Source organism: Adiantum capillus-veneris, chromosome 17, assembly GCF_014529385.1.
Source record: "Adiantum capillus-veneris isolate H3 chromosome 17, ASM1452938v2, whole genome shotgun sequence".
Taxonomy (NCBI): Eukaryota; Viridiplantae; Streptophyta; class Polypodiopsida; order Polypodiales; family Pteridaceae; genus Adiantum; species Adiantum capillus-veneris.
The window spans coordinates 136413115-136426905 of NC_140947.1; positions in this window are offsets into that span (position 1 = coordinate 136413115).

The following is a 13791-nucleotide window of genomic DNA, read 5'->3' on the forward strand; positions in this document are numbered from 1 at the left end:
TTCATAATTTTGTTAATATCAACCTTTTTTCTGTTTTCTACGTAAAGTTAGCCCTTCCCTCCTTAGAGAGCTCTTATATCTTTCTTTTCTAAAAGGACTTTCAAAAGACCTTCCAAATATACTAACAATGTGTGCATAGCATGAGAAGCATGCATTAGAGGACTCTATATAAGAGGCTGTATCCATGTATATAAGGGCGCATGCTAGTATGCTTGGCTTTAGCAATTGGTCATATATAGAATATAATCGAAAGGCTTAATTGTTAGGAAATAGGATGTAGCTAAGTAGATATTAGAGTAGTTTGCATAATGGAGAGAGATATTTTTCACATATGAGAGATTATAGAGTAGAGAGAGAGAGAGAGATAGCACACACGATATATGTGGTTCACCCAATGTGGGCTACGTCCACGAAAAAACACTCACTCAATGGCTTTAGTACTTCAAAAACAAGAAGTAGATTACAAAGGGATTATACCCTTTTGGAGCTCTCGCCTTGCTTCACTCTCATCACCTCTCATCCTGCATCAACTTCATAATCCGAAATGTGTGTAGAAAAGGCCTCCTTTGAGAGGCAATCGTGTGTAGCCGCCCTTGTGTAGACAAGTTTAAGTTGGACTCTCCAATGTGTCCATGTGTGGTCGTCCTTGAGAAGACAAGTCCGTATTGAATTTGGCCACTGGCCATCGGCCATGACTTCCGTTCACCGGCCATCGGTCAGTGACTATCGGCCATCAGCCAATTGACTATCGTTTTTTAACCACTTTTCGGTCAACGTCCGGCCATAATATTTCGACGAAGTCAGTTTCAAGCTCAAGCCGTGGAAATTTTGGTTTTTTGATGAGTGATATTTCTTCACGCACAATGGCTTCTCCTCATAACGGGGACCTTGCATATGTGCGTTTTTAATACTGAAAGTTACAAGGGGTAAATCAGGCTCCATACGTAACAATCTTCCAGTTGGAGACTTATCTCCACATCAAACTTGTGATTGCTTTCCATCCTGGCTTCTTATCCTTGAATGCCGATTGAAAATGAGCAAAAGCTCAACTTCTCCTTGTTGACTACTTTTGTAAATATGTATGCAGGATTTTCACTTGTGTGCACCTTTTCTAGCTTTAGCTGTCTTTCTTCCAAAAGGGTACGTATGAAGTGATATCTCACCTCAATGTGCTTTGTCCTTGAGTGAAAGACTGAATTCTTTGCAAGATGAATGACACTTTGACTGTCACTGTACAAGACACAATTGTCTTGCTTGTATCCAAGCTCCTCCAAGAATCTGTGAAGCCACAAAATCTCTTTGCTTGCTTCCGTCATTGCTACATATTATGCTTCCGTGGTAGAAAGTGAGACCACTTTCTGCAGATTTGAAGCCCAACTTACTGTTGTGCTTCCAATTGTGAAGACGTAGCCAGTAGTGCTCCTTCGAGTGTCTTTGTCACCTGCCATATCTGCATCAGCATACCCTTGCAAGAAAATGTCAGTGTCTCCAAAATACAAATCATTCGTGGTTTTCCCCTTTAGATACCCAAGTATCCACTTGACAGCTTGCCAATGCTCTTTACCTGGACATCCATGAACCTACTCACAACTCCCACTGCATGCGCAATATCTAGCCTTGTCTAGACCATAGCATATATTAGAGAACCTACCGCTGCAACATATGGAACTGTAGACATATACGCTATCTCTTCTTGTGTCTTTGGACACATATCCTTGGTTTTGCATCTTGCATTGTAAACCTCTTCTTGATGTAATCCTCTTGAGATAGCTTTAGTGTCTTCTTTGTCCTGTCCCTTGGTATCTTCATACCAAGTATCCTCTTTGCAGCACCTAAATATTTTATTGAAAAGATTTAGGCAACTCCTTTTTTAGGTCTTTGATGTCCTGCATGTTAGCACTTGCAATCAACATGTCATCAACATACAATATTAGGATGATGAACTTCCCATCTCGCAAATTCTTTGTGTAAACGCAGTGATCTGAGTTGCATCTTTTGAATCCGTGATCCAACATCCATCGATCGAACTTCAAGTACCACTGTCTTGATGCTTGCTTTAAACCATATAAGCTCTTCTTTAATCTGCAAACCATTTTCTCCTTACCTTTTACTTCATATCCCTTCGGTTGAGGCATGCAAATTTTCTCCTCTAAGTCACCGTTGAGGGAATGTTGTATTTACATCCATTTGCTCAATATTTAAATCATGAGCAGCCACAAAGCTTAAGATAAGATTAATTGAGTTCATTTTTACAGCAGGAGAAAATATTTCATTGAAGTCAATACCTTTCTTTTGAGAAAACCCTTTTACCACAAGCCTGGACTGGCCGTGGAGATTTTGGTTTTCTGGCAAGTGATTTTTCTTTATGCATGATGGCTTCTCCTCATAATGAGAACTTTACATATGTGTGTGTTTAATACTGAAAATTACAAGGGGTAAATACATACTCAACATTACCCTAGCAGATGCCCCCATAAGTTGAAGCTTATACTAGAAGCCTGGATTCTTATTATAGAATCTAATATGAGTTACATTAGGTAACTATATATGGCTCACAAAGATGAATCTAATGCAAGACGATAGGTCTTACCACCAAAATTTGGGTTTGGAACAGTGTTTAAATCCATTACAATACATTCTCATGGTAGATAGAGCTAACATTGTCTTCTTCTTCTTCTTCTTCTTCTTCTAATACTACTACTATTACATGTATTTTGCCTTTATAATCTCTAGGATTCTTTGATTCTTAGTATTATCCTTGAAACAATACCTATTAGGTACATGTCCCTTCTTGTTGCAATGAGGGCACATCTTAATACAAAAATAATCTTGTGATTTATGGTTGCTTTTACCGTAATTTGAGCAACTTTTATCTTTTACAACCAATGCACTATTTTGAGACCTTGTGTGAGTGCCAAGTCTTTCCTCTTCCTCTAGAAATGATTTGATTGCATCTTCAAGTGCAGAGATGGGATCTTTCTCCTTGAGCACTGTTGCAATGTTATCGAAGCTACTTTGTAGCGCTTTAAAGAGGTTGACTGTTTTATGGGGATGGAAATGGAGGAAGCTTTTTGAGGAGCTTTAGAGCGAGATTTTTTAGGGCTTTTCTTAAAATGTTCATCTCTATAAAAATGCTTCCTTAAAGCTTTTAGAAGGGAGCTTATGTTGTTATTATTTTATATTAAGAGACCTTGAAATGATACAATAACTAGTGTGGTTGACAAACTGAACTCACTCTCTCTCTCTCTCTCTCTCATCACTCTTTTTTCTTATATCACTTGGAGCAATTCTCTTAACCAGATTTCCACTAACTAGTCTACATGCCATCTCTTTCAAAACACAATGTCAACCCGCTTAGTGCGACTCTCTCTATAGGATCTACTACTTCTCTCTCTCTCTCTCTCTCTCTCTCTCTCTCTCTCTCTCTCTCTCTCTCTCTCTCTAGGATCTATAGTTTTTATTCTCTCATGTTCTTGGAATTCTCTCTACGAGCTATCAACATCATGCACTCTATTGATAGCATGTAAGACTTTCTTTAATTGACACCATTTAGTTGAAAAAGAGCAAATACAAGCAATGAACATGAAAGCGAAATAATTTGTTGAATTTCTAAAAAAGGAATCACAAAAAAGAAAATCAAAGGGCCAAGAGATTCTTAGGATACAATAAATACACTACACTCTTTGCGTGACGACAATTGAACACCGAGAACTGATCTTCATTTGTTAGCTTGCTTTGATGGATAAACATGTTACGATTCACATTCAAGCCAAAGTACCAAAGGAAGATATAGTAAATATTCTTGCTAGCCATGTACAGTTTGCTTCGTGCTACTCATTCTACAAAGTCTCCACATGTACACATTGGGCTACTTGCGATATGAACTTCGTACATCTCGCCTCGGACCTATGAATTGGTTGTTTCAACCACAAATTTCTCATGCATGTTTGTCTTAACAACAGTATGGTGCACAATTTGAGCTTGCATGGTAACTATTGAGTCAATTTCTCTTAGAGGCTTGAATTGAAACTCCTGGACGATAACACACATTGTGGTTTTCTTGAACTGCAATCTTCTTTATTGTGAACCCTCCTGACTCCAAATTTTGCAACTCAGAAGCAGTCAAGTTTGTTTCCTATTCCACTGCCCATATGTTGGTACTCTTGCCGGGCATTGGTGTTCCACTTTCTCAAGTTTTGATACCCCAAAAGGATGGTGCAACCCTTTGGTATACGAAAAATTGTCCACATTGTCTTTGAGATGTTTGTCTCCTCAACCACCACTAGTCCACCCTATTGTTCATCACCTTCTTGATTGGCCACCAAGGAGCTGCTCGGACACATCCTCAATTACGTGGAATGTTTTGTGTTAGGAACTCAGGTAAATGTGAAGCATTTTCTTCCTCAAAGCTGACATGCCTTGTCTATTTTTGCTTCCTATATACTGTAATATTGTCTTCTTGTACTGATGGTTGTTGAAAGAGAGGTGTACCTCCGAGTTCACTCTCAATTTCTCTTACAATGGAGGTTGGTGTGGGTGCTTGTCCTTGTTCTGCTCGATGAGCCAATTTTTTTGTAGACGGTCAAGCCCCATGATATCTGCCCTCCATGAAAGCAAGCATTTTCACGCTTCGGAGCAAAGCATTCAATAGATTAGACACGCAAGCATCATACAAGCTCAATATTTCCTTGTTGCCCTTGCCTGCTAACCAACTCACGTGCTTTGTTTCTACCAAGTTCGTTGTAGGAATATATGAAAAATAATCTACTTCTTGCAACATAGTTGTTGTAAGTGACAATACATGTTGCCTATAACAAACTTTACCCCAACAAAGTGAATATGGCTTTGTAATGTTTACCCCAACAAAGTGTTTCCCTTCAACAAGGGTATCTTACATGCCACAAACTCAGCTAACTACTATCCATTTGCGATAGATTTTAATCACACACTTTGTCAAATTCCCACCAAGCTCATATGTGTGCCACAATTCACACATACGCTTGTGCTGAACTTGGAAATTCCTATGCCTATATTGATGCGTGTGAATTTGTAAGCTTTGCTCCCAGTGAAACAAGCATGAGTGCTCTCTTCAATCCATAAAATTTTTTGGCCCTCCGTTAAACACCGTGCAAATGGCTTTCCACTTTGCTTCAGCCTCATCGACCATGAATCCTCTAAAATCAGTTGGACGGTGTCTGTTATCCACCAACAACACTGCATTTATCATTTCCCAGAACATTACTTTCACGTGCATGTCTTCTCCTTTCATCTCACATATAGCAATGGCTTGCAGTTCTTGAATTCTACATAAATGCAAGGTTGTGCATTGCCCCAAACGAATGAGAAAAGATTCATTACTGATCAGGAAATACTTAGCATTATCGTAAACATTTGCATCCATTGTTGTCCAACCCACAATCCTCTATATGTAATAAAAGAAAACCCAGCTTCTTCACAAGTCTCCATTCCCATCTTGTTGCATTCTATTGACTAGCTTGACACCAGACTTGGGTCCACAGACTTGGGTCCACTGATCGACATTTTGAACATGCGGCACCTTTTGTTTGGATCTTTGCATTGTCTTGGAAATAGCACGCCATGAAAATACTTATACCCACATGTGTTCTTCAGCCTAAGCAAATGAGACTCGGTGCCAATTTCATTCCTCGTGGCAGTGGCGGGATTCTTTGCTTAAAACTAAAAATGTGGGAATCATTTGACCGTTAGTATGCATGAAAGTTGACCAGCCCCCTAGATAAGATGCAATGTCACCTTTGTGTATGGATCAATGGTCACATTTCTTCCAAAACAGAGGGTAGCTCGTTACTATTAAGCGACTTCTCATTTTCTTGAACAACTGCTCCCATAACCATTTGCTTTGCAAGATTCAATTGCAAATGCCTAGGACCAGTCGTAGGTGTTTCTGACACCACACAAGGCACAAGCTCTTTGGTCCGCTATATTGCAGATTGCAACACACCTATTGCAATTGGGTGGTTATGACTTTCAAGATGGATGAACAAACATGTCCAACTATTCTTAGTAAGTAATAGACAGTGCAAGGGCATTCCCAAAGAAGAACTTGACTTTTCCACAATGGAAGCACCTCAAATTTTTTGTTTATTGAGCTTAACATTCCTACTGACAAAATTGATGTCATCAACTTTTTAGTTAGATGTCTCATTTGGACATCCATTTATTGCTCTGATTGGGCATGTGTTATTTTTGCACGTAAAATGTCCACCACATTTACTTCACTTGATAATAGTCAGATACTTCATTCTAGACTGAACAAGCGTCACTTAACAATGACCGTCACACTTTTGTTCCATCCCCACCATTTTGGAAACACCTTCTGGTGCAGGATCCAACTCATAGACACAATCACCATTATATTCTTGTGGCACTTTCACAGCCTTTTTCTTGATTAAGCACCTTGAAAGCATTCTGCTAAGCTTTAAGCATTGGCTATTTAGCACTATGTACTCTAGTGTACTTTGTATTTTCTCTAGCTTCTGTGAACTTGTAGGAATGTTCTTATCTATGTTCTCTTCTTTGATCCAAACCTCTTCCATCAAGACTTTCTATACAAAACCACAATCTAGAAGGTTTTTTTTGTACATTTACCATCAAATCCTTCCCTTTCTTCTTAAGAGGTGTCAGATAGCTCAACCATTGCCACGTTTGATGTTGTGGGCATATCTATTCCCAGACTGCTAGTTGCAACGAAGATAAATTTTGTAGACAAGGTAGGGTCCAATATATATTGAAACTGGTCCCCAAATGTCACACCATCTTTCACTTGGGTTTGAGTATCTCCCTCAGGGGTAGACAAGACAACAAACATTCGTTTTTATTACAACCCCAAATTCTCTAGGATCGACCATTGCAAACCTTGTAGGGAAATCAAAGAATATTGGTGCAACACAAAAAGTATCCAAAAACAAACTCACCTTAGAAGATGAAGAGGAAGCCATGGCTCAGAGAGAGTTGGTTAGGGTTAAGGTGTATGGCTAGATGAAATTTGTTATCCACAAAGGTATATTTATAGACAATTTAAAGCACTATTCATCTCTATTTGGCTACCCATCTCTCTCTCTCTCTCTCTCTCTCTCTCTCTCTCTCTCTCTCTCTCTCTCTCTCTCTCTCTCTCTCTCTCCGCGTAACAACTTCTACCATGTCTGTCTCCCTCTCTACTATCCTTCCCATTCACTCCATTTATTCATAAATTTCGCTCTCATCCTCTCTCTGGTTCTCTCTTTCCCTCTCTGTCTATCACAATCTATCTCCACTAATTTTGAAGGAGAGTAAGAGGTAAAGAGAGAACTAGAGAGAGGATGAGAGAAATAGAGAGGGTGACAGAGAGAGGAAATACATCATCTTTCAAAAAATCATAGACATTAGTTGGGGAGAAAGCGAGGTAGAGGAAATAATAAGCAGATATAGACAAGCAATAAACATTGATAAATAATTTTCCATGTATTGTAATAACTTGTCTTAGAGAGAGAAAGAGAATGGTCGAGTCAAATGATATCTTTGCAATTTTAATTTCAAAAAATTAGACTCTCTCCCTCCCCTTTATTCTCTCTCTCTCTCTCTCTCTTGCTGGTCAACTGGACGCAAGGCACCACTCTCAGCACGAGAGAGAGAGAGAGAGAGAGAGAGAGAGAGAGAGAGAGAGAGAGAGAGAGAGAGAGAGAGAGAGAGAGAGAGAGAGGGGGGGGGAAGAGATGGTGGAAGGGAGAAACTTAGAGAGTGAGGGAAGGAGAGTGGGATAGAGAGATAGACTTAGAAGGCATGGAGTAAGAGGGATAGATTAGAGAAAGCTGGTGATTGAGAGAGAGAGAGAGAGAGAGAGAGAGAGAGAGAGAGAGAGAGAGAGAGAGAGAGAGAGAGAGAGAGAGAGAGAGAGAGAGAGAGAGGGGGGGGGAGGGAGGAGATGGTGGAAGGGAGAAACTTAGAGAGTGAGGGAAGGGGAGTGGGATAGAGAGATAGACTTAGAAGGCATGGAGTAAGAGAGATAGATTAGAGAAAGCGGGTGATTGAGAGAGAGAGAGAGAGAGAGAGAGAGAGAGAGAGAGAGAGAGAGAGAGAGAGAGAGAGAGAGAGAGAGAATTTTAGAAGGCATAAAGGAAGAGAGACTTAGAATAAGGGTGAAAGATAGTGAGCATCTTTGGAATAAGTGCAATGGAAAGTGCTCTAAATTCCACTATATAAAGACCTCCATGTAAGCTACTATATCCCTAAAAGTTTGAGGCCATTAGTTTGAGAGAATCATCCCGGTAATTGCTTCTTTTGATTTCTCTTCCTTTCTCAATCTCTCATTTGTTCTCGTCTTGCATTAAGTGAACACTTAACTCATGAAAGAAGAGAGAGAATGATAGACAAGGATGCAATGAGATTGTTATAGGGAGGGAGGGAGAAAGAAAAGGTAGAGGCAAACTTAGGATGGGCAAGCACAAGGGGAAACTATGGATATTAAATAACTGATTATAAGATGTATGTGCATCAATTTTTAAGAGAATTAAGATGGCCCTTGTGAAAAAATCTGATGTGGATCATATGTTGAGTTCATTTATAATAGAGAAGCAATTGGCCAAGGCCAGATTGATAAGACATCAAACCTGGCTTGTCTTCATGGGAGAAAACTACCATTTGGTTGTTATTCTGGTGCTATGATTGAGGTACATGATGGCAAGGATTCTCCACTCCCTCATGTCCCTTCAACGAGGAAATGACCACCCTAAAAAAGGAAGAGAGAAGTCTCATCGCATGGCCTAAAAGCAATCTGGTGAGATTTTGCACTATCTCTAATGAATATAGATTTGTCTTACCTTTGCATATATACATTTTACTTTAAAATATTGGATTGAATGTGCTCCATCGAGTTTCAAAGACATCAAGGGAAGAACAATCAAATGTGTCTCAATTTGCTAGTGCTTTACATCCCAAAAGCAGACCTATCAGTATTGTGCCCCTGCAACCCATTGCGGCATAAAAAATTGCATCAAAAAAGGGTACAAAAGGGAAGGAAAAAGTACATAAGGGCATACATGTTCACTGGACCAAATGCTAAAAGTGAATTTCCAATAAATGAAGATGTTATGCTACACCAAGATAGAAAAATGGAAGCATATATGTTCATTGAAGCAAATGCTGAGGTGAATTTCCAATAAATGAAGATGTTACGCTATGCCAAGATATTTTGTCCAAACATCTTAAAAACCTTAAGGTACATAGGAGCTTTTAGAGTGTAATAGAGAAATATTTCTAGCAAAGCACGGGCTTTAATATTGTTTGAGCAATGCAGGAAGAGCATGAGACTCCATTGTCTTGGGTTCCACTATGTCGATTGATAAATTTGAAGAATGCGAGACAGGTTAGTTGGGACCCTAAACGATCGAAACCCTTGACCAACACATTCTTGCTTGAAGGTTATTATGAGCCAAGGGATGCTTTATATGCTCATTGGATACACTGGAACATCCTTCTGTCGACGTCAATGATGAAATCTTGCAGACGTGGAATCCGTTGTGGCAAGAACTAAATGATGAGCTTGAGATAGAAATGAAAGACACTTGATGGGCTGACTTGTCTGATAAAATGTTGTAAACATGGGATGGAAATCATAGGTTGGCCTGTGGCTGGGGGTTCTAAAAGAAAGTAATTCTAATTATTGAGAGACATTGAGGATAATCTAAGATATGTATTCAACTCATTTATAATTTGTTTGTTTCTTTAATCCTAGGTGTTTCTTATGAGAGAGACATCAATCTACACCCTAGAGTTCAAATTGAGTTGGTGAGTGTGGACTCCTCAAACAAGGTAAATATGTTAAGTATAGCTATGCATATAAATAAGTAAGCTCCTTTGCTTGTTGAGATGTTTGTAGCTTTGAACAAATTTATCCTAACACCTTTCTTTTCATAACCGTGTAGATTAAACGACACAGGTCTTACATAGGCATGTTATGGATGTGTAAGGTCTCTGACCCAACCCAAAGAGAGCACCATTGTACCATGAAATGAACATAATGGAAAAAAGTTACTATTTTAGCAGTTTTCCGAATTCTGTCAGTGCCATGATGTTTAGAATATTTTAAAGCTTTGAAATGTGAATTAAAATAATTTTTGTAAAAAATTCTAAAAATAGTAAGTTTTTGGTCACCCGACCCGTCCAGTTTTGACCGTCTCGAAAAACTGCACCCGTACCCCGAATTTGAAAAAAATGCATTTTCGGACCCCGAGGGCTGCTAAATATGGCAGGTACTCGGGCCAGTACGCATTAGTTAGAACTCAGTACAGCAATTTACGGCATTAAAATCCGACTCGTATGACTCGTTTTAGCCTAAAATTAATTTTTCCAAAAATTGAGCGGGGAGGCACCGGAGCCCGAGGCTGTGTGGGAACAGACCCCAGGCCACTCCGGGTCAGCTTTAGCAGCTAGGGGGCGCCTTTTGTCCTTGTGGGAGTCTTGGGAGAGTTTCCAAGCTTGCAACTAAGTGTGAGAGCCAGTTAACCAAGCCAACTGGACACTTGGTGGGTACGCAACTGGACTTGCCATGCTTAACTGGAGTAGCTCCCATATGCAAATAGCAAGCAGGTTCGATTTTCAGCTCGAGGAGGATTATTTAAAGGTGTGCTCACACACACACACACACACACACACACACACACACACACATGCTCACACACACACCCAGTACACATACACACACCTACACACACCTTGGGGAGGTGATGCCGGAACACACAATTTTTGAAGGAGAAGCAAGGAGGGAGGTGCTGCCGAAATTCTCATCTTGAGGATTCATTGGATCAGAAAATCAAGAGGATTTTCAGCCCCTAATCACGGTAATTATGGTTTAATTCCGGTTCTTCTTAATTCTCATAATTATTCTCCCAAATTCTTCGTCTACTATGCCTACTTTTAGCTATAATTCCCAATAGCCGCTCTCTAAGTTTACATAGCTATACTCCATTACATAATCATCATTCAATTAGCTAAATTATGCAGTCATTCATCATTCTTAATCAAGGATTAATACATGATTAGGAAAGATTCTCTCTCTAGGCAGCATAGTTAATAAATTGTCAGCTTGTAATAGTGTAGATTTGATGAAATTCATTCTTTTACCACTCAATAGTATTGTAATTAAATTAGACTCAATCTTCTCCCACATTAAAATGTGATTAAGGCTGAAAATTAAACCGTCATTAGGCCATTAAGAAGAGAATTTTCTATCACACATGCCTGCAGTAATTCTGCATCTTCAAATTGCTCAAGGAAAGTGATTGAACTTGCTTACTTCATCTCTTTTGTAAATCAATTAGTAAAATTCTGAATTTCTTAATCATCTAAGCCAAGTGATTAACTTTAGAGTCAGTTCCCATAGGATAAGTAAAGTATTACCCATAAAAATTACTAGGTCTCGAAGAAAAAATCTAACCCTTTTGCATAAGGAGGATTGATCAATGATTCTAATCTGCCATTTGGATTGTTATGATGCTCTCGGACTTTAGTTCTTTTCTTCAAGTTTAAGTAGTGAGTATAGAATGGCCCCGGTTAAGAGAACTCGCTTCGGTGGTGCCCACGACCGCGAGGCGGGAACGAGCAATGTGAACGGAAAAGGAAAAGCTCCCATGGACGAACAAGCACCGGCCATCTCACGAGCCATTGATGAAGAAATGGAAGAGGTAGGTCACAATTTTTTTTCAGTTGTTTAATTAACATTGCACACGTTTAGCTAGGAAAGAACATATCCCCAAACATGTTGGAGAAATCCGACGGAAATCTCGGCATTTGAATTCATTGTACATTTAAGTCTAAAGTAGGAAAGAAATGATTGATGGATATACTGTTTGCAATAGGAAAGAATGTCTACTAGGGAAAGTTTAGCTCGACATGTTCATTCTATTTAGTCAAAAATGGCCTGCGCAAAGGAGGACTGAATCCTTCTGCAAAACCTTGCTAGGAGATCTATTTACAAGATGAACAGCTGTTGATACAGCTTCAACCCAAAACCCATTTGGCAGCTGTGCATTAGACAACATACTTCTGACCTTCTCTTGTATGGTCCTATTCATCCTCTCAGCAACACCATTTTGAGGAGGATTGTCAGGAGCAGTAAGTTCACGTTTTATACCTTTTGACTCACAAAAGTCCTGAAAGGCCTTTGAAACATACTCTCCACCATTGTCAGTGCGTAAGCATTTAAGCTTCTTGCCACTCTGATTCTCCACAAGTGTCACAAACGTTTTGAAAACACTAAACGCTTCATCCTTGTGCTTGAGAAAGTAAACCCATACTTTCCTCGAGTAATCATCTATAAATGTCATAAAGTAAGAAGCTCCCCCTAGAGATAGGTTAGGCATAGGTCCACACAAATCACTATGAACAAGTGCCAACTGTGTATCTCTTCTACTGCTTCTATGCTTATGTGGCTGCTATGTTTGCTTACCATACAGACAATGTTCACAGAATTCAAAATCATTAAATGAAAAGCCAGGCAAATAACCAGAACGAGACAAGATTTCCATTCCCTTCTTGGACATATGTCCTAATCGGTTATGCCACAAAGAAACGTTCGGCTGCTCGGTTACATTGATTACATTTTTAGAGACATTTGATACATAAATCATGTAAAGTCCTCCACACTTTACTCCATGTGCTACTGTCATAGAACCCTTGGATATCTTCCACATGTTCTGTCCAAAAATGGTGACGTAGCCAGCATCATCAAGTAAACCTGTGCTGATCAAGCTCTTTGTAATTGCGGGAACATGTCTCACATTCTTCAGCGTGAAAGAAGAGCCATTCTGAAACTTCAATTGAACATCTCCAACACCTAAGATCTCACATGTCTGCCCATTGCCTAGCCGAACATGATCTTTAGTGGTCACATAAGAAGTAAACCACTCCTTGTTTGGAGACACATGAAGTGATGCCCCTGAGTCTATAATCCAGTCACTCAGTGTATTTCCATTAGATGCTGTAAGAAGAGCTGAGTCCATTGTATTCTTCAAGAAGTAGATGTCTCCTGACACTAGACTGTCATCCTCTGCAACAGTGTTTGTCACATTTATTTCTTGAATCTTCACTGAGGACTTGTTCTTCTCACCATGGTCTTCAGCTTTCTCTTTGCCTTTTTCTGCTTTCCATTCTCTGCAGTCTCTTTTCATGTGACCCTTCTTGCCACAATGGTAGCATTCTATGTCACTCTTGCCTTTAGCACTGCGGGACTTGCTACGAGACTGATTCCTCTTTCCACCTTTGTACTTTTCTTTGGTCCTTCCCCTGACAACTAAGGCTGTTCCTTTGCCTTTGTCCATTGTCTTTCTATTGGTTTCTTCAGTAAGCAGACTTCCTTCTACACCTGCTATGTTCAAACCATCTGGAGGTGCAAAATTACTCAAAGCTGTGCGAAAAGTGTCCCAACTTTCCGGCAATGTGATCAACAGGAACATAGCTCTAACAGGTTCATCAAACTTGACACCTTGAGCTGACAACTGACTATAGATTGTGTAGAATTCATTCAGATGATTGGACATAGGTGTCCCTTCTTTCATCTTCAAGTCAACAAGCTTCTTAAGCCAGTATACCTGTGAAGCCGCACTCTGCTTCTCATAAAGATCACTCAGCTTTAACCATGCTTGATAAGCCGACATCTCGTCTGCTACATTGAAGTAAATGCTTTCTGCCAAAGTCAGCATAATGGTAGAAAGTGCCAATTCATCCATTTCGCTCCATTCATCTTCGTCCATATCTTCTGGTTTTATCCCCTTGAGCTTT